At 39.7% G+C, this 27052-nt stretch overlaps 1 protein-coding gene across 1 annotated transcript in view; it reads left to right on the top strand.

Moving 5' to 3' along the window:
- Positions 1 to 27052, top strand: part of ABCA13 (ATP binding cassette subfamily A member 13) — a 393578-nt gene that overhangs the window by 305611 nt on the left and 60915 nt on the right. The gene's annotated exons all lie outside the window — the stretch shown is intronic.

Here is a 27052-nt window from a genome sequence, read left to right as displayed (position 1 = left end):
CAATGAGTCAGCTCTTCACCAAAGTATTGGAGTTTCAGCTTCAGCATCTCTCCTTCCAGTGAATATTCAGGATTGATTTCCTTTAGGATTGGCTGATTTGATTTCCTTGCTGTCCAAGGGACTCTCAAGAGCTTCCTCAAACACCACCAAAAGCATCAGTTCTTCAGAGTGCAGCTTTCTTTATGGTCCAACTCTTATATCCATACATGACTAGTGGAAAAACCATAGCTTTGACTATATGTACCTTATCATCAAAGTAATGTCTCTGGTTTTTAATATGCTGTCTAGGTTGGTCATAGCTTTTCTTCCAAGAAGCAAGCGTCTTTTAATTTCATGGCTATGATCACCATCTGCAGTGATTTTGGAGCCCTGCAAAATAAAGTCTGCCACTGTTTCCATTGCTTCCCCGTCTATTTGCCATGAAATGATGGGACCAGATGCCATAATCCTGGTTTTTTGAATGTTGAATTTTAAGCCAGCTTTTTCACTCTCCCCTTTCACTTTCATCAAGAGGTTCTTTATTTCCTCTTTGCTTTCTGCCATAAGGATGGTGTCATCTGCTTATTTGAGCTTATTGATATTTCTCCTAGAAACCTTGATTTCAGCTTGTGCTTCTTCCAGCCCTGCATTTCATATAATGTACTCTGTATGTGATTTAAATAAGCAGAGTGACAATATACAGCCTTGATGTAATTTTTTCCCAGTTTGAACCAGTCCATTGTTTTGTGTCCAGTTCTAACTGTTACTTCTTAACCTGCATACATGTTTCTCAAGAGGCAGGTCAGGTGGTTTGATATTCTTATCTCTTGAAGAATTTTCCACAGCTTGCTGTGATCCACAAAGTCAAAGGCTTTAGAGTAGTCCATGAAGCAGAAGTAGATGTTTCTCTGGAATTCTCTTGCTTTTTCTTTGATCCAGTGGATGTTGGCAATTTAATCTCTGGTTCCGCTACCTTTTCTAAATCCTGCTTGAACATCTGGAAGTTCACAGTTCACGTACTGTTGAAGCCTGGCTTGGAGAATTTTGAGCATTACTTTGCTAGCACGTGAGATGAGTGCAATTGTGCGGTAGTTTGAACATTCTCTGGCATTGCCTTTCTTTGGGATTGGAATGAAAACTGATCTGTTCCATTCCTGTGGCCACTGCTGAGTTTTCCAAATTTGCTGGCATATTGAGTGCATACTTTAACAGCATCGTCGTTTAGGATTTGAAATAGCTCAGCTGGAATTCCATCACCTCCACTAGTTTTGTTTGTAGTGATGCTTCCTAAGGCCTGTTGACTTCACGTTCCAGGATGTTTGGCTCTAGGTGAGTGATCACACCATTGTGATTATCTGGGTCATGAAGATCTCTTTTGTATAGTTCTGTGTATTCTTGCCACATTTTCTCAATATGTTTTGCTTCTGTTAGATCCATCTTTTCTGTCCTTTATCGTGCCCATCTTTGCATGAAATGTTCCCTTGATATCTAATTTTCTTGAAGAGATCTCTTGTCTTTCTCATTCTGTTGTTTTCCTTTTTTTTTTTTTTTTTAGCATTGATTGTTAAGGAGAGCTTTCTTATCTCTCCTTACTATTCCTTGGAATTCTGCATTCAGATAGGTATATCTTTACTTTTCTCCTTTTATTATTGCTTCTCTTCTTTTCTCAGTTATTTGTAAGGCCTTCTAAGACAACCATTTCACCTTTTTGCATTTCTTTTTCTTGGGGATGGTTTTGATCACCACCTTCTGTAGAATGTCACAAACCTCCGTCCATTGTTTTTCAGTCATTCTGTCTATCAGATCTGATACCTTGGAATCCATTTGTCACTTCCACTGTACAATCATAAGGGATTTGATTCAGGTCATGCCTGAATAGTCTAGTGGTTTTCCCTACTTTTTCAATTTAAGTCTGAATTTGGAAATAAGTACTTCATGACCTGAGCCACAGTCAACTCCCAGTCTTGTTTTTGCTGATATTTGGCTGAAAAGAATGTAATCAATCTGATTTTGGTATTGACTATCTGGGGAAGTCCATGTGTAGAGTCTTCTCTTGTGTTGTTGGCAGAGGGTGTTTTCTATGACCAGTGTGTTCTCTTGGCAAAACTCTATTAGCCTTTGCCCTGCTTCCTTTTGTATTCCAAGGCAAAACTTGCTTGTTACTCCAGGTATCTCTTTTTCCCCCTACTTTTGCATTCCATTTTGGGGTGTTAGTTCTAGAAGGTCTTGTAGGTCTTCATAGAACCGTTCGACTTCAGCTTGTATGGCATTACTGGTGAGGGCATAGGCTTGCATTACTGTGATATTGAATGGCTTGCCTTGGAAATGAACAGAGATCATTCTGTCGTTTTTGAGACTGCATCCAAGTACTGCATTTTGGACTCTTTCGTTGACTATGATGGCTACTCCATTTCTTCGAAGGGATTCTTGCCCGCAGTAGTAGATATAATGGTCATCTGAATTAAATTCACCCATCCTGCACCATTTTAGTTAACTGATTGCTAAAATATTGATGTTCACTCTTATCACCTCCTATTTGACCACTTCTAATTTACTTTGATTCATGGACCTAATATGCCAGGTTCCTATGCAATATTGTTCTTCATAGCATCAGACTTTACTTTCACCACCAGTCACATCCACACCTGGTCATTGTTTCCACATTGGCTCAGCCTCTTCATTCCTTCTGGAGCTTTTTCTCTGCTCTTCTCCAGTAGCATATTGGGCACCTACTGACCAGGAGAGTTCATCTTTCAGTGTCATCTTTTGTCTTTTCATACTGTTCATGAGGTTCTCAAGGCAGTAATGCTGAAGTGGTTTGTCCCTCCCGCAGTGGACCCGTTTTGTTAGAACACTCCACCATGATCCATCTGTCTTGGGTGACCCTACATGGCATGGCTCAATTTCACTGAGTTAGACAAGGCTGTGATCCATGTGATCAGTTTGGTTGCTTTTCTGTGATTGTGGTTTTCGTTCTGTCTGCCTCCTGATGGATGAGGATAAGAGGCTTGTGGTTGCTTCCCGATGGGAGGAACTGGCTGTGGGGCACACCCAGTCTTGCTCTGCTTGTCAGGGCCATGCTAGGTAAATCTTTAGTCCAATTTTCTGCTGACGGGTGGGGATGTGTTCCCTCCCTGTAGTTGGCCTGAGGTCAAACTGTGGTAAGGGCAATGGTGGAAGTCCTGTAATCAAATCCCACTCCTCTTCAAAGTCAAATTCCCTGGGGGTTCTCAGTCCTTTTGCCAGATCAGGTGGGAAATCTGTTGTGGGCCCTAGAACTTCTGCAAAAGTACAAAAACTTCTTCGGTATAATAGTTCTCTAGTTTGTGGATTGTCTGCTCAGTAGCTTTATGGTGGGGCTAATGGCGACCTCTTCCAAGAGGACTTATGCCAAATGCCGTGCCTCCCAGGTCTGCTGCAGCCAGAGCCCCTGTCCCCTTGGCAGGCCACTGATGACCCATGCCTCTGCAGGAGACACTCAAACTCTCAAAGGCAGGTCTGATTCAGTCTCTTCTGGGGGGTCACTGCTCCTTTCCCTGGGTCCTGTTGCATACAAGGATTTTGTCTGCCCCCTCCGAGCATCTCTGGTGGATATAAAGTTTGATTCTAAACATGATTGTACCTCTCCTACTGTCTTGCTGGGGCTTCTCCTTTACCCCTGGATACAGGATATCTTTTTTCATTGGGTTCAAACATTCTCTTGTTGATGGTTATTCAGTAGCTAGTTGTGGTTTTGGTGTTCTCACAGGAGAAGATGAGTGCACTAGTGGTAAAGAATCGCCTATATATTTATATATCACATGTTAAGGATGTTTTTTATATTAAACATATATTAGACATGTTAAGTATATATATTTAAATATTCCTTTCAGAAAGATGTATACCAAATTTTATCTTTCTCAGATATAAATACACTTAAATTATATTACTTATATGAATATTTATATACTACATGAACCGTGAACTTCCTGATGTTCAAGCTGGTTTTAGAAAAGGCAGAGGAACCAGGGATCAAATTGCCAACATCCGCTGGATCATGGAAAAGCAAGAGAGTTCCAGAAAAACATCTATTTCTGCTTTATTGACTATGCCAAAGCCTTTGACTCTGTGGATCACAATAAACTATGGAAAATTCTGAAAGAGATGGGAATACAGACCACCTGACCTGCCTCTTGAGAAATCTGTATGCAGGTCAGGAAGCAACAGTTAGAACTGGACATGGAACAACAGACTGGTTCCAAATAGGAAAAGGAGCATGTCAAGGCTGTATATTGTCACCCTGCTTATTTAACTTATATGCAGAGTACATCATGAGAAACGCTGGACTGGAAGAAACACAGCTGGAATCAAGATTGCTGGGAGAAATATCAAAAACCTCAGATAGGCAGGTGACACCACCGTTATGGCAGAAAGTGAAGAGGAACTAAAAAGCCTCTTGATAAAAGTGAAAGTAGAGAGTGAAAAAGTTGGCTTAAAGCTCAACATTCAGAAAACGAAGATCATGGCATCCAGTCCCATCACTTCATGGCAAATAGATGGGGAAACAGTGTCAGACTTTATTTTTTGGGCTCCAAAGTCACTGCAGATGGTGATTGCAGCCATGAAATTAAAAGACGCTTACTCCTTGGAAGAAAAGTTATGACCAACCTAGATAGAATATTCAAAAGCAGAGACATTACTTTGCCAACTAAGGTCTGTCTAGTCAAGGCCATGGTTTTTCCTGTGGTCATGTATGGATGTGAGAGTTGGACTGTGAAGAAGGCTGAGTGCCGAAGAATTGATGCTTTTGAACTGTGGTGTTGGAAAAGACTCTTGAGAGTCCCTTGGACTGCAAGGAGATCCAACCAGTCCATTCTGAAGGAGATCAACCCTGGGATTTCTTTGGAAGGAATGAGCTGAAGCTGAAACTCCAGTACTGTGGCCACCTCATGCGAAGAGTTGACTCATTGGAAAAGACTGATGCTGGGAGGGATTGGGGGCAGGAGGAGAAGGGGATGACAGAGGATGAGATGGCTGGATGGCATCACTGACTCGATGGATGTGAGTCTGAGTGAACTCTGGGAGCTGGTGATGGATAGGGAGTCCTGGTGTACTGTGATTAATGGGGCCGCAAAGAGTCGGACACGACTGAGTGACTGAACTGAACTGAATGAATTTTCAAAATTTTTTGATAAAACTCAGATACTGTCATTCACACTGTAGAAAGTGAACAGATGGTCCACAAAAATAGTTTGGAGACTTGAAGAGTTTGCACTTAAAGAAATATAGGTCATTGATTAGTCTGTATAAATTTCTCTGGCAACAGTAGTTAACTTTTAACCTCCCACTCAAAAAGTTTACCACTGCAATTATTCCCTATTACTAGTACCATGGTGATCATATCACGAAATTTTCCTGAGATGAGTGTTTAATGCTTCTCTTAGAAATCTCAAAATAATGCAAATATATATAAACATTCATTAGTCAATGGGGAATTATTTATTTTTTAAAAAAATTTATTTTATTTGGAGGCCAGTTACTTTACAATATTATGTTAGTTTTTGCTATACATTGACATGAATCAGCCATGGGTGTACATGTGTCCCCCATCCTGAACCCCTTTTGTAACTCCCTCCCCATCCCATCCCTCAAGGTCATCCCAGTGCACCAGCCCTGAGCACCCTGTCTCATGCATCGAACCTGGACTGGTGATCTGTTTATACATACTTCAGTGTTGTTCTCTCAAATCATCCTTCCCTCACCTTCTGCTAGTCCAAAAGTCTGTTCTTTACATCTGTATCTCTTGCTGTCTCACATATAGGGTCATCATTAACATCTTTTAAAATTCCATGTGAAGTGAAATGAAGTTGCTCAGTCATGTCTGACTCTTTGTGACCCCATGGACCGTAGCCTACCAGGCTCCTCCATCCATGGAATTTTCCAGGCAAGAGTACTGGAGTGGGTTGCCATGTCCTTCTCCAGGGGATCTTCCCAACCCAGGGATTGAACCTGGGTCTCCCACGTTGTAGGCTGACACTTTACCCTCTGAGCCACCAGGGAAGCCTTTACATTCCATATATATGCATTAATATACTGTATTGGTATTTTCTTTTCTGAATTACTTCGCTCTATATTATAGGCTCCAGTTTCATCCACCTCATTAGAGCTGATTCAAATGCATTCTTTTTAACAGCTGAGTAATATTCCATTGTGTATATGTACCACAGCTTTCTTATCCATTTGTCTGGCAATGGACATCTAGGTTGCTTCCAGGTCCTAGGTATTATAAACAGTGCTGTGATGAGCATTGGGGTACATGTGTCTCTTTCAATTCTGGTTTCCTTGATGTATATGCCCAGCAGTGGGATTGCTGGGTCATATGGCAGTTCTATTTGCAATTTTTAAAGGGATATCCACACTGTTCTCCATAGTGGCTGTAAACTAGTTTGCATTCCCACCAACAGTGTAAGAGGGTTCCATTTTCTCCACACCCTCTCCAGCATTTATTGTTTGTAGACTTTTGGATCGCAGCCATTCTGACTGGCGTGAGATGGAACCTCATTGTGGTTTTGATTTGCATTTCTCTGATAATGAGTGATGTTGAGCATCTTTTCATGTGTTTCTTAGCCATCAGTATGTCTTCTTTGGAGAAATGTCTGTTTAGTTCTTTGATCCATTTTTTGATTGAGTCATTTATTTTTCTAGAATTGAGCTGCAGGAGTTGCTTGTATATTTTTGAGATTAATTCTTTGTCAGTTGCTTAATTTGCTATTATTTTCTCCCATCCTGAAGGCTGTCTTTTCACATTGCTTATAGTTTCCTTCATTGTGCAGAAGCTTTTAAGTTTAATAGGTCCATTTGTTTATTTTTGCTATTATTTCCATTACTCTGGGAGGTGGGTCATAGAGGATCCTGCTATGATTTACATCAGAGAGTGATTTGCATGTTTTCCTCTAGGAGTTTTGTAGTTTTTGGTCTTACATTTAGATCTTTAATCCATTTTGAGTTTTTTTGTGTACGGTGTTAGAAAGTGTTTTAGTTTCATTCTTTTACAAGCAGTTGATCAGTTTTCCCAGTACCACTTGTTAAAGAGATTGTCTTTTCTCCATTGTATATTTTTGCCTCCTTCGTCAAAGATAAGGTGTCCATAGGTGTATGGATTTATCTCTGGGCTTTCTATTTTGTTCCATTGATCTATGTTTCTGTCTTTGTGCCAGTACCATACTGTCTTGATGACTGTAGCTTTGTAGCATAGTCTGACGTTAGGCAGGTTGATTCCTCCAGTTCCATACTTTTTTCTCAAGATTGCATTGGCTATTTGACGTTTTTTGTATTTCCATACAAATTGTGAAATTATTTGTTCTAGTTACTGAAAAATACCATTGGTAGCTTGATATGGATTGCATTGAATCTATAGATTGCTCTGGGTAGTATACTCATTTTCACTATAGTTGATTCATCTGATCCATGAACATGGATCCATTTATTTGTGTCCTCTTTGATTTCTTTCATCAGTGTTTTATAGTTTTCTATATGTAAATCTTTTGTTTCTTTGTGTTTAAGTGAAGTTGCTCAGTCGTGTCCGACTCTTTGTGATCCCCTGGACTGTGTAGCTTAGCAGGCTCCTCTGTCCATGGAAGTTTCCATGCAAGAGTACTAGAGTGGGTTGCCATTTCCTACTCTTTGTTTCTTTAGGTAGATTTATTCCTAAGAATTTTATTCTGTTTGTTGCAATGGTGAATGAAATTGTTTCCTTAATTTCCTTTCCTGTTTTCTCATTGTTAGTGTATAGGAATGCAAAGGATTTCTGTGTGTTAATCTTATATCATGTACTTCAGTTCAGTTCAGTTCAGTTCAGTCACTCAGTCGTGTCCAACTCTTTGCGACCCCGTGAATTGCAGCACGCCAGGCCTCCCTGTCCATCACCATCTCCTGGAGTTCACTCAGACTCGCGTCCATCGAGTCAGTGATGCCATCCAGCCAGCTCATCCTCGGCCGTCCCCTTCTTCTCCTGCCCCCAATCCCTCCCAGCATCAAAGTCTTTTCCAATGAGTCGACTCTTCGCGTGAGGTGGCCAAAGTACTGGAATTTCGGCTTTAGCATCAGTCCTTCCAAAGAAATCCCAGGGTTGATCTCCTTCAGAATGGACTGGTTGGATCTCATTGCAGTCCAAGGGACTCTCGAGTCTTCTAGAACACCACAGTTCAAAAGCATCAGTTCTTCGGCACTCAGCCTTCTTCACAGTCCAACTCTCACATCCATACATGACTACTGGAAAAACCATAGCCTTGACTAGACAGACCTTAGTCAGCAAAGTAATGTCTCTGCTTTTGAATATGCTATCTAGGTTGGTCATAACTTTTCTTCCAAGGAGTAAGCGTCTTTTAATTTCATGGCTGCAATCACCATCTGCAGTGATTTTGGAGCCCCCCAAAATAAAGTCTGACACTGTTTCCACTGTTTCTCCATCTATTTCCCATGGAGTGATGGGACTGGATGCCATGATCTTCGTTTTCTGAATGTTGAGCTTCAAGCCAACTTTTTCACTTTCCTCTTTCACTTTCATCAAGAGGCTTTTTAGTTCCTCTTCACCTTCTGCCATCAAGGTGGTGTCATCTGCATATCTGAGGTGATTGATATTTCTCCCGGCAATCCTGATTCCAGCTTGTGTTTCTTCCAGTCCAGTGTTTCTCATGATGTACTCTGCATATAAGTTAAATAAGCAGGTGACAATATATAGCCTTGGCGTACTCCTTTTCCTATTTGGAACCAGTCTGTTGTTCCATGTCCAGTTCTAACTGTTGCTTCCTGGCCTGCATACAGATTTCTCAAGAGGCAGGTTAGGTGGTCTGGTATTCCCGTCTCTTTCAGAATTTTCCATAGTTTATTGTGATCCACAGAGTCAAAGGCTTTGGCATAGTCAATAAAGCAGAAATAGATGTTTTTCTGGAACTCTTTTGCTTCTTCCATGATCCAGCAGATGTTGGCAATTTGATCCCTGGTTCTTCTGACTTTTCTAAAACCAGCTTGAACATCTGGAAGTTCACAGTTCAGGTATTGCTGAAGCCTAGCTTGGAGAATTTTCAGCATTATTTGTTAGCATGTGAGATGAGTGCAATCGTGTGGTAGTTTGAGCATTCTTTGACATTGCCTTTCTTTGGTATTGGAATGAAAACTGACCTTTTCCAGTCCTGTGGCCACTGCTGAGTTTTCCAAATTTGCTGGCATATTGAGGGCAGCACTTTCACAGCATCATCTTTCAGGATTTGAAATAGCTCCACTGGAATTTCATCACCTCCACTAGCTTTGTTCGTAGTGATGCTTTCTAAGGCCCACTTGACTTCACATTCCAAGATGTCTGGTTCTAGATGAGTGATCACACCATCATGATTATCCAGGTCATGAAGATCCTTTTGTACAGTTCTTCTGTATATTCTTGCCATCTCTGTTAGGTCCATACCATTTCTGTCCTTTATCGAGCCCATCTTTGCATGAAATGTTCCCTTGATATCTCCAATTTTCTTGAAGAGATCTCTAGTCTTTCCCATTCTGTTCTTTTCCTCTATTCTTTGCATTGATCACTGAAGAAGGCTTTCTTATCTCTTCTTGCTTGTCTTTGGAACTCTGTATTCAGATGCTTATATCTTTCCTTTTCTCCTTGGCTTTTCGCTTCTCTTCTTTTCACAGCTATTTGTAAGGCTTCTCCAGTCAGCCATTTTGTTTGTTTTGCATTTCTTTTCCCTGGGGATGGTCTTGATCCCTGTCTCCTGTACAATGCCATGAACCTCATTCCATAGTTCATCAGGGACTCTATCTATCAGATCTAGGCCCTTAAATCTATTCTTCACTTCCACTGTATAATCATCAGGGATTTGATTTAGGTCATACCTGAATGGTCTAGTGGTTTTCCCTGCCTTCTTCAGGTTAAGCCTGAATTTGGTAATAAAGAGTTCATGATCTGAGCCACAGTCAGGTCCTGGTCTTGTTTTTGTTGACTGTATAGAGCTTCTCCATCTTTGGCTGCAAAGAATATAATCAGTCTGATTTCGGTGTTGAGCATCTGGTGATGTCCATGTGTAGAGCCTTCTCTTGTGTTGTTGGAAGAGGGTGTTTGCTATGACAGTGCATTTTCTTGGCAAAACTCTATTAGTCTTTGCCGTGCTTCATTCCATATTCCAAGGTCAAATTTGCCTGTTACTCCAGGTGTTTCTTGACTTCCTACTTTTGCATTCCAGTCCCCAATAATGAAAAGGACATCTTTTGGGGGTGTTAGTACTAATAAGTCTTGTAGGTCTTCATAGAACCATTCAACTTCAGCATTACTGGTTGGGGCATAGACTTGGATTACTGTAATATTGAATGGTTTGCCTTGGAAACGAACAGAGATCATTCTGTCATTTTTGAGATTGCATCCAAGTACTGCATTTCGGACTCTTCTATTGACGATGATGTAACTTTATTATATTCATTGATTAGCTCTAGTAATTTTCTGGTGGAGTCTTTAGGGTTTCTATGTAGAGGATCATATCATCTTCAAACAGTAAGAGTTTTTCTTCTTATTTTCTAATCTGGATTCTTTTATTTCTTTTTCTTCTCTGATTGCTGTGGCTAAAACTTCCAAAACTATGTTGAATAGTAGTGGTAAGACTGAGCACTCTTGTCTTATTCCTGACTTTAGGGGAAGTGCTTTCAATTTTTCACCATTGAGGATAATGTTTGCTGTGAGTTTATCATACATGGCTTTTATTATGTTGAGGTATGTTCCTTCTATTCCTGCTTTCTGGAGGTTTTTTTTTTTTTTTCATTAATGGATGTTGAAGTTTGCCCAAGGCTTTCTCTGCATCTATTGAGATAATGATACGGTTTTTTTCTTTGAATTTGTTAATGTGGTGTATCACATTGATTGATTTGTGTATATTAAAGAATCCTTGCATCCCTGGGATAAAGCCCACTTGGTCATGGTGTATGATCCTTTTAATGTGTTGTTGGATTCTGGTTGCTAGAACTTTGTTGAGGATTTTTGCATCTATGTTCATCAGTGATATTGGCCTGTAGTTTTCTCTTTTTGTGGCATCTTTGTCAGGTTTTGGTATTAGGGTGATGGTGGCCTCATAGAATGCATTTGGAAGTTTACCTTCCTCTGCAATTTTCTGGAAGAGTTTGAGTAGCATAGGTGTTATCTCTTCTCTAAATTTCTGGTAAAATTCAGCTGTGAAGCTGTCTGGTTCTGGGCTTTTGTTTGCTGGGAGATCTCTGATTTCAGTTTCAATTTCCATGTTTGTGATGGGTCTGTTAAGATTTCTATTTCTTCCCGGTTCAGTTTTGGAAAGTTATACTTTTCTAAGAATTTGTCCATTTCTTCCAAGTTGTCCATTTTATTGGCATATATTTGCTGATAGAGGTAGTGTGTTATGATCCTTTGTATTTATGTGTTATCTGTTGTGACTTCTCCATTTTCATTTCTAATTTTGTTGATTTGATTCTTCTCCCCCTTTTTTTTTTTTGATGAGTCTGGCTAATGGTTTGTCTATTTTATTTACCTTCTCAAAGAACCAGCTTTTAGCTCTGTTGATTTTTGCTATGGTCTCCTTTGTTTCTTTTGCATTTATTTCTGCCCTAATTTTTATGATTTCTTTCCTTTTACTAACCCTGGGGTGTTTCATTTCTTCTTTTTCTAATTACTTTAGGTGTAGAGTTAGGTTATTTATTTGATTTCTCTCCTGTTTCTTGAGGTAGGCTTGTATTGCTATGAACCTTCCACTTAGCACTGCTTTTACTGTATCGTATAGGTTTTGGGTTGTTGTGTTTTCATCATCATTTGTTTCTATGCATATTTTAATTTATTTTTTGATTTCTTCTGTGATTTGTTGGTTATTCAGAAGTGTGTTGTTTAGCCTCCATATGTTTGTATTTTTAATAGCTTTTTTTCCCTGTAGTTGACATCTAATCTTATTGCATTGTGATCAGAAAAGTTGCTTGAGATTATTTCAATGTTTTTGAATTTACCAAGGCCAGATTTATGGCCCAGGATGTGATCTATACTGCAGAAGGTTGAGAAAAAGGTAAAATTCATTGTTTTAGGGTGAAGTGTCCTATAGGTCTAACTGGTCCATGTATCATTTAGAGTTTGTGTTTCCTTGCTAAATTTCTGTTTAGTTGATCTATCCATAGATGTGAGTAGGGTATTAAAGTCTCCCACTATTATTGTGTTACTGTTAATATCCCCTTTCATACTTGTTAGCATTTGCCTTCCATATTGCAGTGCTCCTATGTTGTGTGCATATATATTCATAATTGTTATATCTTCTTTTTGGATTGATCCTTTAATCATTATGTAGTATCATTCTTTGTCTCTTTTCACAGCCTTTATTTCAAAGTCTATTTTATCTGATATGAGTATTGCTACTCCTCCTTTCTTTTGGTCTCCATTTGTGTGAAATATCTTTTTCCAGCCCTTCTCTTTCAGTCTGAATGTGCCGCTTATTTTGAGGTGAGTCTCTTGTAGGCAGTATATATAGAGGTCTTGTTTTTGTATCCATTCAGCCAGTCTCTCTGATTTGGTTGGGGCATTCAACTCATTTACATTTAAGGTAATTATTGATAAGTACGATCCCATTGCCATTTACTTTGTTGTTTTGGGTTTGAGTTTATACACTTTTCTGTGTTTCCTATCTAGAGAATATCCTTTTGGATTTGTTGGAGAGGTGATTTGGTGGTGCTGAATTCTCTAAGCTTTTGCTTGTCTGTAAAGCTTTGATTTCTCCTTCATATTTGAATGAGATTCTTGCTGAGTACAGTAATCTGGGTTGTAGGTTTTTCTCTTTCATCACTTTAAGTAAGTCCTGCCATTCCCTTCTGGCCTAAAGAGTTTCTATGGGAAGATCAGCTGTTATCTTTATGGGAATCCCCTTGTGAGTTATTTGTTGTTTTCCCCTTGCTGCTTTTAATATTTGTTCTTTGTGTTTGATCTTCGTTAATTTGATTAATATGTGTCTTGGGGTGTTTTGCCTTGGATTTATCCTGTTTGGGACTCTCTGGGTTTCATGGATTTGGGTGACTATTTCCTTCTCCATTTTAGGGACATTTTCAACTATTATCTCCTCAAATATTTTCTCATGGCCTTTCTTTTTGTCTTCTTCTTCTAGAGCTTGTATGATTCGAGTGTTGGGGTGTTTGACATTGTCCCAGAAGTCTCTGAGATTGCCTTCATTTCTTTTAATTCTTTTTTCTTTTTTCCTCTCTGCTTCATTTATTTCTACCATTCTATCTTCCACATCACTTATCCTATCTTCTGCCTCCATTATTCTACTGTTGGTTCCCTCCAGAGTGCTTTTGATTTCAGTTATTGCATTATTCATTATATATTGACTCTTTTTTATTTCTTCTAGGTCCTTGTTAACGTTTTCCTGCATCTTCTCAATCCTTGTCTCCAGACTCCATTTTGTTTTCAAGATTTTGGATCATTTTTACTATTATTATTCTGAATTCTTTTTCAGGTAGACTCCCAATCTCCTCCTTTTTTGTTTGCTTGGTAGGCTTTTATCATGTTCCTTTACCTGGTGAATACTTCTCTGCCTTTTCATCTTGTTTAGATTGCTGAGTTTGGGGTGGCCTTTCTGTATGCTGGAAGTTTGTGTTTCCTCTTTATTCTGGGGTTATTCCTTGTGGGTGGGGTTGGACGAATGGCTTGTCAAGGTTTCCTGGTTAGAGAAGCTTGCATCGGTGTTTGGGTGGGTGGGGCTGGATCTCTTCTCTATGGATTGCAATGAAGTGTCTAGTAGTGAGTTTTGAGGTGTCTGTGTGTTTGGTGTGACTTTTAGCCCCCTGTATTTTTGTGCTCAGGGTTTGTTTCTACATTGTTGGAGAATTAGCTTGGTATGTCTTGCTCTGAAACTTGTTGGCTCTTGGGTGGAACTTGGTTTCAGTGTAGGTATGGAGGCTTTTGGATGAGCTCTTGTCAATTAATGTTCCTTGGAGTCAGGAGTTTTCTGGTGTTCTCAAGTTTTTGATTTAAGCCTCCTGCCTCTGGCTTTCAGTCTTATTCTTATAGTAGCCTCAAGACTTCCCCATCCATACAGCACCAGTGATAAAACATCTAGGTTCATGGTGAAAAGATTCTCCACAGTGAGGGACATCAGAGAGTTTCGCAGATTTACATTTAGAGGAGAAGAGGAAGGAGGGAGATAGAGGTGACCAGGGGGTGAAGAGGGGGAAGCAAAAGGGGAGAGAGAAATCTAGCTAGTAATCACTTCCCTATGTGCTCTCCACAGTCTGGAACACTCAGAGAGGTTCACGGAGTTCCATAGAGAAGTGAAGAGGGAGGAAGGATACAGAGGAGACCAGGAGGAGAGGAGGGGGAGTCAAAAGAGAGAGACCATTCTAGCCAGTGATCAGTTCCCTAAGTGTTCTCCACAGCCTGGAACACCCAAAAAGATTCACAGAATTAAGTAAAGAAGAGAAGAGGCAGGGATGAGATAGAGGCAACCTGGGGAGAAAAAGGAGAGTCAAAAGGGGAGACAGCAATTAAGCCAGTGATCACACTCCTAAGTAAAAATGGGTACTGAAGATTGGATTCTTAAAGGTACAAAATTGATAACAAATACCAAAAAGTGAATATTAAAAATCTAGAGTAGAGTTTTGACTCTCAAATATATAATAGTGAAAAAAAACAAAAAAAAAATCTCAAAAGTTAGTAAAACACATATGAAATTTGCTTTAAAAATAGGGTCTTTTTTTGCAAAGTAATAGGTTTTAAAAATGAAAATTAAAGAAGTAAAAATAACTTAAAATTAAAAAGAATAAAAACTGATAATAGTAAAATATATCTAGGAATTTCTCTTGAGATGTTGAGGGCAGTGTGGAGTCAGTTCAGTTGCAGATAGTTCCTTGTTCCAGCTTCTACTTCTTCTCAAGGTCTATAGTTCCCTTCCAATGTAGTCAATGCTAACTACAAGGTTTTAATCTGTTGCACCTGTAACTTCCAAAGCAGTTGCCTCTTCTTTGTTTATTTTGGCATCCTCTGTGTGCAAGTCTCTTCAGTATCTAACTTCCGCCCTGACACAAGGGGGCGAAGGTGATCATTTATTTAGGTTCACTTGTTCAATTGTGCCGCAGGGAGGGAGAAACACTGCAAACAAATATCACCGGTGTGTGTGGGGAGTGCTCGCGGTGTCTGGGCCACACTGGGTTTGTCTCTGCTCACGGTGTGTGTGCCTTTCCAGTCTACACTGCTCAGTCTCCAGGTTGCTCTGCAGGGGAACTGATAAAGTGGGCCCTGGGTTGCATGTACTTCCCAAGTCTAAGTCACTCAGGTTCAGGCTCTCACATATTCCACAAAGGCACAGACTCCTGCGTTTTTTTGCCCTTCTCAGGTTCAAGCAGCTTAAGTGACCAGGTGCTTGGCGAGGACACTCTTCCTAGGTGGGCGGTGTGTCTTATCACCTCCCCAGTCCCAGCCGCTTGGTTTCCTGGGTGCGCAGCAGGAGTGCTGTCTCAGGTGTGCTGTGTGTCTGCTCTGGGGAGCTGATTGCTGACTGTGACCCTCCTGGTGAATGTCAACTGTCCCGGATCCCAGGAAGACTTGGTTAGCAACTGAGAGCCTGCTCACACTTTGGTGGTGGATGCCATCTCTGGGGCCAAGATTGCCCCTCGCCTTCTGGCTCTGGCTGTTGCCCACCTGCCTCCCTACCTCTAGCAGGGGATGGGCTGGTCCGCAGCCGGCTAGCTCTCCTCTGGTATTTGCTAAGTCCTTTGTTCTGTGAGCAGCCCAGCAGTCCCTTCGGTTAGAGCTTTTCATGGGAAAGTTCTCTCTCTCTCTTTCTTCTTTCTTCCCCTCCCCTTCTGGCTATCCCACAGTTTGGGTTGGTATCTCACATTAGCTCCCTCAGATTGTCCTCAGGGCATTCAGGCCTGGTCCTTACCCTAAGCAATTCAGCACACGCCTCCCTGTTCAGCCCCCCCCTTGCTGGTGGGGACACAAGCATCTGGGCTACTTCTCCCTGGGAGTTGCGGTTAGGCATGTAATCTATGGGTTTAATTTAGTTATTTTTTTCATCTGGGTTATGTTGCTCCCTGAGATTCCAAAACTCCCCACAGACCTGGGAGTGAGAGGGTTTCCTGGTGTTTGGAAACTTCTCCTCCTTCTCAACTCCCTTCCCGGGACAGGTCTCCATCCCTGACTCTTTTGTCTCTCTTTTTATCTTTTGTTTTACCTCTTTTCAAAGACAATGGGCTGCCTTTCTGGGTGCTTCAATGGCCTCCACCAGCATTCAGAAGTTGTTTTGTGGAATTTTCTCACCATTTAAATGTTCTTTTGATGAATTTGTGGGGGAGAAAGTGGTTTCCCCATCCTATTCCTCCACCATCTTAGGACTGCTCCCCTATTTCTGAACATTAATATAAAATTCTTCATGCAAAATACAGATATATTTAAATGTGGAAATTCTACATTTTTCTGTAAGTGAAAACACTAAAATTTAAAGGCAAAAACAAGGATCTAATAAGACAGGATAGACATATAAAGTAGTTATAATTTTGACTGAATACTATTTATAGACAGTTAAGATGAAAGACTGGAATAACCTTACAATGCTCTTATTACTACTTAAACTATGATTATTTTATAAGTTCCTATCTGAGACCACAAGAAAGAAAAGGGAATCCTGGTTCTGTGACTGAAGAGGAAACTCACAAAGCAGAGGGATTGCTTGGGCTGGTGCTCTGGCTGTCTGACAAAGCTGGAGCACCTCTGGGTTTGGGAATTGGAGGTTGTGGTTTTAAGGTCCCTGAAGGTGAAGAGATGTGGCTGCAGCTTTGCACAAGGGAAGTCTTTGAACCTATAACCAGTATAAATCTAGCATCACTGAAGGGCTGAGTCCTCACTGATGCAATGGGCTTTTGAAAAACTGGCAGAGAGAGAGATGATAAGGAAACTTGTTGGTTTCAATTGAGGGTCAGCGTTTAAAGGCAAGATTTCCCTTGGGATTTTGAAACTCTGGGATTCTACTGACTGTGGGGAAGGGGGTTTAATTTAACTACCTCTAGAAGGATTTTCATCTCTCCCTACCCAAGAATGTAACATAAAGATAACTTCAGGCTGATAGTCCCCATGGGCACCTACAAGAAAACATGAAATTTATTTGAAAGGGTGCTTCCACCACCCAGGCTTTATGGGAATTTCATTTACAAAAGCAGAGTCCCACTAAAATAGAGTTTCCAATCAAACATTGTAGAACTCACAGAAAATTATCTGTTGAGGGTATATACTGATGGATATGACAGAGGGAATGTGTGTGCATGCTAAGTTGCTTCAGTTGTGTCTGACTGTTTGCAACCCCATGGACTGTAGCCTTCCAGGCTCCGCTGTCCATGGGATTCTCCAGGCAAGAATACTGGAGAGCCTATTATACAGAGTGAAGTAAGCCAGAAAGAAAAACACCAATACAGTATACTAACACATATATATGGAATTTAGAAAGATGGTAACAATAACCTTGTATGCAAGGCAGCAAAAGAGACACAGATGTATAGAACAGTCTTTTGGACTCTGTGGGAGAGGGAGAGGGTGGGATGATTTGGGAGAATGGCATTGAAACATGTATAATATCATATATGAATCAAATTGCCAGTCCAGGTTTGATGCATGATACTGGATGCTTGGGGCTGGGGCACTGGGATGACCCAGAGGGTGGTACAGGGAGGGAAGAGGGAGGGGGGTTCAGGATGGGGAACACGTGTTATACCCATGGCGGATTCATGTTGATGTATGGCAAAACCAATATAATATTGTAAAGTGATTAACCTCCAATTAAAATAAATAAATTTATATTTAAAAAAGAGAATACTGGAGTGGGTTGCCTTGCCCTCTTCCAGAGGATCTTCCCAACCCAGGGATTGGCAGGCGGGTTCTTGACCACTAGCGCCATCTCGGAAGCCTATGACAAAAGGGACAGGTAGCCTCAAAGAATCTAATATAATAGCACTGTAACCTCATAGGGAGCTTGCAACATGAAGGAAGCAACAGGACATCATAAAAAAGAAGCGATTTGAGAAAAAGATCACTTTCTAAGACTGAAAAAGATGGTCATTGAAATAAGAGATAAAATACAGTTTTTGTGTTGAAAACAAATAATACACAGCTTATAAGAAATATGTGAAAGAGAAATTAAGAGATATGAGGGGTAGAAAGAGAAGATCTAACACGTGTTTAATCAGATTTGTGAACAACAGAAAAGATAGAATGAAATAAAGCTACCACTGGAAGAAATTATAGCTAAGACTTTTTCCAGTACAAATAAAAAGATGATTCTTCAGGCTGAAAAGCACTATGCTTCTCAAGCATAACAAATAAGATATTCATACACATCTTACAGTGAAACAGCAGAATTCCAAAAGTAAAGAAAAAAAGGAGAAGACATAGATCATCATAAAGGTGTGAAATTAGACTTGTACCTGTTCAAAATAGTCATTGCTAAACATTCATGTCTTCTAGGCTTCAATTTAAATAAATAAATTTTAAATTTAATTTCTTGGTAGCACTAGCAACATTTCACTTCAACAGTTTCTTCTGTTTTAGATGGCATAGAAGCAGAACGTTTCCATGGTCACACGAATTTCCACTGGGCAGTGCGGATGAATACCAAAGCTACCCTCTTAGCAGCAGGATTATACATAGAAATAATGGGATAATAGCATGAATGAAAAATCTGAAATTTCTGGATAGGTCAACAGTTGTTACATCCCAGTGGGGGAATGACAGATAATTTTTATTTGTTCCTCATTCTTTCCTCTGTTTTTCAGGTCATATCATGATCTTATGTTAAATTGTCAGATATTTAAGTAATAAGCAATAGAAAAGCTTAAGATGCAAGGCTTTCTCTTCACATTTCAAACCAGCATTTTTTGAATCTGCTCTATTTTAATATGTACAAGTGATAGACTTTTTTTCCCCCTTAGTTTCTCCCTGTCTTAAATGATCACTATCATAGGATTCATGGGAACAGTAACTATAAAGTACTGTAACTCCATCAAATTGCTGAGCATTATGGAATTACAGCACTTAGGAACTTATATACATGTTCCTCTGCTTCATTTAAACCACTGCAATACCTATATAAAAATACATGGAGCTCATTTATTGCTAGTAAAAGCCTTATCTTCCTTTAGATTGACAGGAATCCCAAATTAGAGTAATTTAAACCATAACCTCACCAACTAGGAATTGCTTGAACATGTATTTCTATTTTAAATTAAATCACAATTTAACAACACTAATACAGTTACAGAAACAACGAAGGAAAACCCTGTATAATCTTACATTAAAGTTATTTTCATTCTTGTAGTCCCAGTTTTGCAAAAGAAATGTAGCTATGTATCTATGTATTTATGTATATATGCATATATACATAAATACATAGTTGTAATAACAATATTATTTTGGAGCTCAGAATGCAATTTTTTTTAATGGAAAATACCTTCAGGATGTAAAGGCTTGCTGACCTTTCATATGGAGCATGCAGCATGACTTATTATTTCTTGCTGGGGCTTTATCCTGTGCCTGCAAAATTGCTCTATTCTCCTGCCGTGATGTGCCAGTGTAATTGCCTCATCTTAGGCAATCTGTGTGTTTCATTACAAACCGGTATTAGAGGAACTCTGAACATCCCCTGGCAGAGCTGTGTCCTTAAACATTTTTTTAATTAGGGATAATGCTCACTGAAGAGGGACATTGAAGGCAATTGCTTCCTTTCTTAGATACTGAAATACAAAAGCCTTGTGGAGGTCTCTGTAAATTGAGAATATATTTTTTCTCAGGCTGCTCTAACACAGAGCCATATTTCCTTTAATAAATAGACTAGGCTGCAAAGAGTAGGGGGCAATAGGAACAACAACTTCAGACATTTGATTTTTCATCCAAAGATTTTTAAACGTCAAAAACCATCACATAGAAACTCCACTCAATACTCTAGAATAACCTAAATGGGAAAAGAATTTGAAAAAGAACAGATAGGTGTATACATTGAACTGAATCACTCTGCTGTACACCTGAAACTAACACAATATTGTTGGTCAACTGTACTCAATATAAATAAAAAAGTTTAAAAAATCACAAATTTAGAGCTTGTATCTTGAGCTGTACAAGGGTTCTATTATGAGCTTGGAATATTAAAATAGAGTTGGTTGTCTCAGCTCAGTCACTGTCTGTGAACCCTCATCACCATTGCTGGTGCCCCTGCCGCATGGTGACAGCCGTTCCCAGCATCTTGTGGGTCCTCAGCACCTCTCTAATTCGCTATGCTCAGTCGCTCAGCTCAGTCATGTCCGACTCTTTGTGATCCTTCGACTCCCTGGGGGGAGGAGGAAGTGGCAGCCTACTCCAGGATTCTTGCCTGGAAAATCTCATAGACAGAGGAGCCTACTGGGCTACCGTCCATGGAGTCTTACAAAGGAGTCAGAAACAACTTAGTGACTAAGTAGCAGCAACATGTTAAGATTGATGAAGGTGGTCACTTCCATGACATACCTGTGGCCAAAAACCTAACCTTAGGGGTCATTATTTATCTCAGTCTGATGCTAAAGATTTCTGGTTCCTCGCATGAACTATACCTATAAATATGTTAGCTACCTAGATTGCATTTCACATGTCATTTATAAAATTAATTTTCACAATGCTCTAACTGAAGCAGCATGATTAATATGACTCAGGAAAAGTGATTTAAAAGATTTTAAAAGTGAGAGTCGTCATTATATTTTCTGTCATTGAATTGATCATACAATCTCTAAGGACACGACCATGTGAATGGAGACAATGCAGATCACTGTGGGATTAATCAAATATTTAACTAGTTATGTAGGTGAACTAAAACTGTAATCTTTGAGATTACAGCAGAGACACTACTTTGCCCACAGAGGTCTGTTTGGTCAAAGCTATGGTTTTTCCAGTAGTCATGTATGGGATGCTAGGATAGGATCATAAAGGAAGCTGAGCTCTAAAGAATTGATGCTTTTGAACTGTGGTGTTGGAGAAGACTCTTGAGAGTCCCTTGGACTGCAAGGAGATCCAACTAGTCCATCTTAAAGGAAATCAGTCCTGAGTATTCATTGGAAGGACTGATGCTGAACTGAAGCTCCAGTACTTTGGCCACCTGATGCGAAGAACTGACTCATTTGAAAAGACCCTGATGCTGGGAAAGATTGAAGGCAGGAGGAGAAGGGGACGACAGAGGTTGAGATGGTTGGATGGCATCACTGACTCGATGGACATGAGTCTGAGCAAACTCTGGGAGTAGGTGATGGACAGGGAAGCCTGGCGTGCTGCTGTCCATGGGGTCACAAAGAGTCAGAGATGACTGAACAACTGAACTGAACGTTTGAGATGTATTAAAATAGTAACTAAAACTGTAACATAGGGCTTTAGATCTCCAGCCATTGCCATTATATCTTAACTGCACAAAACAGACATTGTTCTATCTGTTATGTATTTTCATGTGTAAACCACGATCTTGACCTTCAGGAATCTTCCTGGGTTAAGGGCAGTGTTTTACATTTGGAGCTTAGGAGAGAATCTCTCTTGATCTAAATCTTAGTTTTGCCACTGACTAGCTATGTGAGCTTGGGTGAGTTATTTTATCTTCATTAAATATAAGCTTTTGATATTTAAAATGAGAAAACAATAGATTGAGATAACCTACCCCAGGGGTCTCTGTGAGGGTTAAATGAGACAGTCCATGGCTAGAACATAAGGAGTGAGCAATAAATTTTTGTTGTTTTTACTACTGCCTGTGTTGAAGTTTTGACCTTAAGATGTCGAGAAAACAGGAAGAATGTCATGAACTGTAACAGCCGGGTTCAGCAGAACACTTTTACACTCCCTCTCTCCTTCAAGTTCATGATTAAATGGAACATAGCTGACATTTTTGTCTGTGCCTATCATGAAATGTCTGAATGTTATATATTTTCATACAAAATTCAACTTTTCATGTACTCCCTTGTGTGTCAAGCATTTTATAGATTTCTTGTTATTATTGTTGAGCAACAGATCCATTGAAACAGTTGTTTTCTAGTCTTTTTTTAAAATTTTATTTTTGCAGTGGATGACACCACGGGTTGAATGACAGTATGTGTGTGTTTGTATGTAAGTGTGTGTGTATAATATTACACGCAGTCATGTCCCACTCTTTGTGACCCCATGGATTGTAGCCTGCCAGGCTCTTCTGTCCATGGGATTCTCCAGGCAAGAATACAGGAGTGGGTAGCCATTTCCTTCTCCAGGGGATTTTTCCTACCCAGGAATCGAACCCAGGTCTCTGGCATTTCAGGGAGATTCTTTACTGTCTGAGCCACCAGGGAAGCCCTAGTATTACACTGTATATATTATATATATAATAATGTTCTAGGGCTGCCACAGCAAAATTACATAGACAGGTGGCTTAGGCAATAGAAATTTATTTTCCTGTGGTTACTTTTTTAAATTAAAACATTTTTTTGAAGTATAGTTGCTTTGCAATGTTGTGTTAATTTCTGCTGTATGGCAAAGTGACTCAGTTATACGTATATATGTATTTTTATATTCTTTTCCATTCTGATTTCTCACAGGATATTGGATATAGTTCCCTGAGCTATACAGTAAGACTTTTTAGTTTATCCATCCTATATGTAATAGCTTGCATCTACTAACCCCAATCCTTCTCTCCCTACTTTCGCATGGTTCTGAAGAGAAGTCCAAGATGTCTACAGGTTCGGTACTACAGAGGCCTCCCTCCTGAGCTTGCAGAGGGCTGCTTCTTACTCGGCCCTCACGCTTCCTGGGGTCTGTCTGACTTTCCAACCTTATGATCATATTTGGTGTCGCTTACCTCTAAGGGCCCATCCCGAGAGTATTTGAAAGTCCCATTCTGAGGCCCTGGGGGTTAAGATTTCATGTTTTCTACACAAGGATAAGTCATCACTGCTCTGTTCCTCCCCTGCACGCCTGCTGTGTCAGCTGTCACACCTGGCACCCCACAGGGCTTCACTCCATCACATGGCCAAAATGGGACAAGAGAGCTGTCAGCTGAGATTTTGTCTCTCTGTCTTCCTCCTCCCCAGTTCAGTTCAGTTCAGTTGCAAAGTCATGTCTGACTCTTTGCCACCCCAGGGTCTGCAGCACGCCAGGCTTTGGTGTCTATCACCAACTCCTAGAGCTTGCTCAAACTCATGTCCATTGAGTCAGTGATGCCATCCAACCATCTCATCCTCTGTCTTCCCCTTCTCCTCTTGCCTTCAATCTTTCCCAGCATCAGGATCTTTTCTAATGAGTCACTTCTTTGTATCAGGCGGCCAAAGTATTGGAGCTTCAGCTTCAGCATCAGTCCTTCCAATGAATATTCAGGACTGATTTCCTTTAGGATGGACTGGTTTGATCTCCTTGCAGTCCAAGGGACCCTCGAGAGTCTTCTCCAAAACCACAGTTCAAAAGCATCAATTTTGGGTGCTCAGCTTTCTTTATGGTCCAACTCTCACATCCATACATGACTGCTGAAAAAACATAGCTTTGACTAGACTGACCTTTGTTGGTAATGTCTCTACTTTTTAATAATGCTAGATTGTGCATAGCTTTTCTTCTGAGGAGCAAGCCTCTTTTAATTTCATGGCTGCAGTCACCATCTGCAGTGATTTTGGAGCCCCCAAAATAAAGTCTCTGTTTCTATTGTTCCCCCATCTATTTGCCATGAAGTGATGGGACCGGATGCCATGATCTTAGTTTTTTGAATGTTGAATTTTAAGCCAGCATTTTCACTCTCCTCTTTCACTTTCATCAAGATGCTCTTTAGTTCCTCTTCACTTTCTGCCATTAGGGTGGTATCATCTGCATATCTAAGCATATTGATATTTCTCCTGGCAATCTTGATTCCAGCTTGTGTTTCATCCAGTCTGGCATTTCATATAAGTTAAAGCAAGATGACAATACACAGCCTTGATGTACTCCTTTCCCTATTTGGAACCAGTCTGTTGTTCAATGTCCAATTCTAACTGTTGCTTCTTGGCCTGCATACAGATTTCTCAGGAGGCGGATAAGGTGGCCTGGTATTCCCATCCCTTGAATAATTTTCCACAGTTTGTTGTGATCCACACGGTCAAAGTCTTTGGTGTAGTCAATAAAGCAGAAGTAGATGTTTTTCTGGAATTCTCTTGCTTTTTTTTGTGATCTAACGGGTGTTGGCAATTTCATTTCTGGTTCCTCTGCCTTTTCTAAATCCAGCTTTAACACCTGGAATTTCTCAGTTCATGTACTGTTGATGCCTGGCTTGGGGAATTTTGAGCATTATTTGTTAGCATGTGAGATAAGTGCAATTGTGCAGTAGTTTGAGCATTCTTTGGCATTGCCTTTCTTTGTGATTGGAATGAAAAGTGACCTTTTCCAGTCCTGTGGCCACTGCTGAATTTTCCAAATTTGCTGACATATTGAGTGTAGCACTTTCACAGCATCATCTTTTAGGATTTGAAATAGCTCAACTGGAATTCCATCACTTCCACTAGCTTTGTTTGGAGTGATCCTTCCTAAGGCCCACTTTACTTTGCATTCCAGGATGTCTGGCTCTAGGTGGGTGATCACACCATTGTGGTTATCTCGGTCATTAAGATTTTTTTGAATAATTCTTCTGTGTATTCTTGCCATCTCTTAATATCATCTGCTTCTGTTAGGTCCATACTGTTTCTGTCCTTTATTGCACCCATCTTTGCATGAAGTGTTCCCTTGGTATCTCTAATTTTCTTGAAGAGATCTCTAGTCTTTCCCATTTTATTGTTTCCATCTATTTCTTTGCATTGATCACTGAGGAAGGCTTTCTTATCTCTCCTTGATATTCTTTGGAACCCTGCATTCAAATGGGTATATCTTTCCTTTTCTCCTTTGCCTTTTGCTTCTCTTCTTTTCTCAGCTATTTGTAAGGCCTCCTCAGACAACCATTTTGCCTTTTTGCATTCCTTTTCTTGGGGATGGTTTTGATTATTGCCTCCCAAACAGTCTTGCGAACTTCCATCCGTAATTCTTCAGGCCCTCTATCAGAGCTAATCCCTTGAATCTGTTTGTAACTTCCATGGTATAGTCGTAAGGGATCCTCCTCCCCCAGATTCCACCATTCCTGCCTTCCTCCTTCTCCCTCTCTTCCTCCTCTTTTCTGGAAGAGCTAAGATGGTGAGTGTACAACAGACAGAAGCCACGTCCGCTGGAAACTGAACAGACACTGCCTTTCTCGTCATTACACTCTTATCTCCTCATTCTGTATTTCACCCTGTCGCTTTAGGGTAAGTAACTCTCCCACACCTTTCAGCTTTCCTCTGCATCATACTTGGTGGAATAAATTAGAAGCCTCTTGCCGTGCAGCCGTGCAAGGCGGAGCCTCGTCTGTGCCTGACCACGGGGCGTGGGCTTTCCAGGAGAGCCGGGCAGGCTTCTAGAATAAGGTCTGCATATGTCATTCTTCATGCCCACCTTCTGTAGCAGGAATGCTGGAAGTGCATTCTGAGAGGAAACAAATACTATAACCTGAAATGCTTCTAAGAATCAAGAAAACAAGCAAACTAAACACACCTCACTTTTTTAACATCCTCATGGAAGTAACTTACATTAACACTCTGAATTCCCAGACAAATTTTTATGATTGGAGATGAGATGATTTTAGTTTTTCCTTTCTAGTAACTTGATATCTACCTGCTGTTGATGCTCAACCCTAGAGTAACACATAGGAATGCACAGGACTGTCTTCCCCACCTAAGTAGTAGAGATAGTCACCCAAGATAAAATTCTGATTCTTGTGTATATCAAAATCCTTTTGGATCTGTATCTTATTCAGGGATACAAGAGTGAGATACAATTAAGATTTGAATTTTAAAAAAGGTTACCCATTCATTCCCATACCCTTTATGCATAGTTGATCTTTATTGATTTGAAGTGACCCACTTACCATTTAATACACTGTTAGGTTTATTTATATAAACTTGATATGCTTATGTGCTTTAAGTTTCAAACTCGTTTGCATTTTCTGGCACAAATTCTACCCTACATCTTTCAAACTATGGTTTTATAATATGCTTTATCATCAAAGCAAGTTCCTTCATCATTAGCTATCAGAATTTTCCTGGTGTGAAATCTACATAGATGTAAACACTTGTTAAAACATTGAAAATATTGATGATTGTGAGCCTTCTTATTTAGTACTATGGTTGCTACACTTTTTGCAGTTTTCTAGCGATTCTTCATTAAATTTTAACATAACCTGCATATTTCACATTCTGGATGTGTCTTCATATTTTATGTAATTTGATAGTGCTGTGGAAGAAATTTTCCTTAGCCTATATTTTTAATTGATTAATGTTGACATCCAAGGAAACTAATTTTTTAAAGCCGTATCCATTCTGTAAGATTATTTTATTTGCTCTGTTATTTTCTTAGTTGAGTATCAGCATTTTTCTTGGTAGAGAAAAATATTACTTCTTATTTTATAATATTTATATATCTAATATTTATCTCTATATTTTATATGATTGAATTTATTTGAACTAGAATTATGGTAAACCTGCATATGTAATAAGTATCTTTTACTAAGAACTCACTTTTCTGAATTTTTCCATTAGGAATGATTGCTGATTTTATCTAAATCATGAATATCAGTGATCTTTCATCATTTGAACTATATTATTTTTCATATTTTTAAAGGAATACATATGCACAGTGGTTAACTTTTCAGTGTCTAAAATATTCAGTTCATAAATACTACTTGTAGTTGACCTCTTTTCTTTTTTGCACTAAAAGTCTTAATGAAGACTCTATGGTTATTTTAATCAGTAAAAGCTTGCTTCCTTTGATGCTTAGACATCTTTTTGATTGTTTTTCTTTTATAATTTCCCCACTTGTGTTTCTTTATTATCTCTTTCTTGGTCTTCTTTATTCAGCTGTCATCTCTCCCAGAATGAAACATTTTCTCTTCTCTTTCCAGCATCTTTGTTTTCTAGTTCTACTTTCTGGGAGATTTTCTCAACTTTTAATGTAATCATTGCTTTTACATTTTTACTAGTTTATTCTCTGTGGTTATTTATTTATTTATAAGACATGACT

Source organism: Ovis aries, chromosome 4 (assembly GCF_016772045.2).
Source record: "Ovis aries strain OAR_USU_Benz2616 breed Rambouillet chromosome 4, ARS-UI_Ramb_v3.0, whole genome shotgun sequence".
Taxonomy (NCBI): Eukaryota; Metazoa; Chordata; class Mammalia; order Artiodactyla; family Bovidae; genus Ovis; species Ovis aries.
This window is presented reverse-complemented; position numbering and strand designations above follow the sequence as displayed.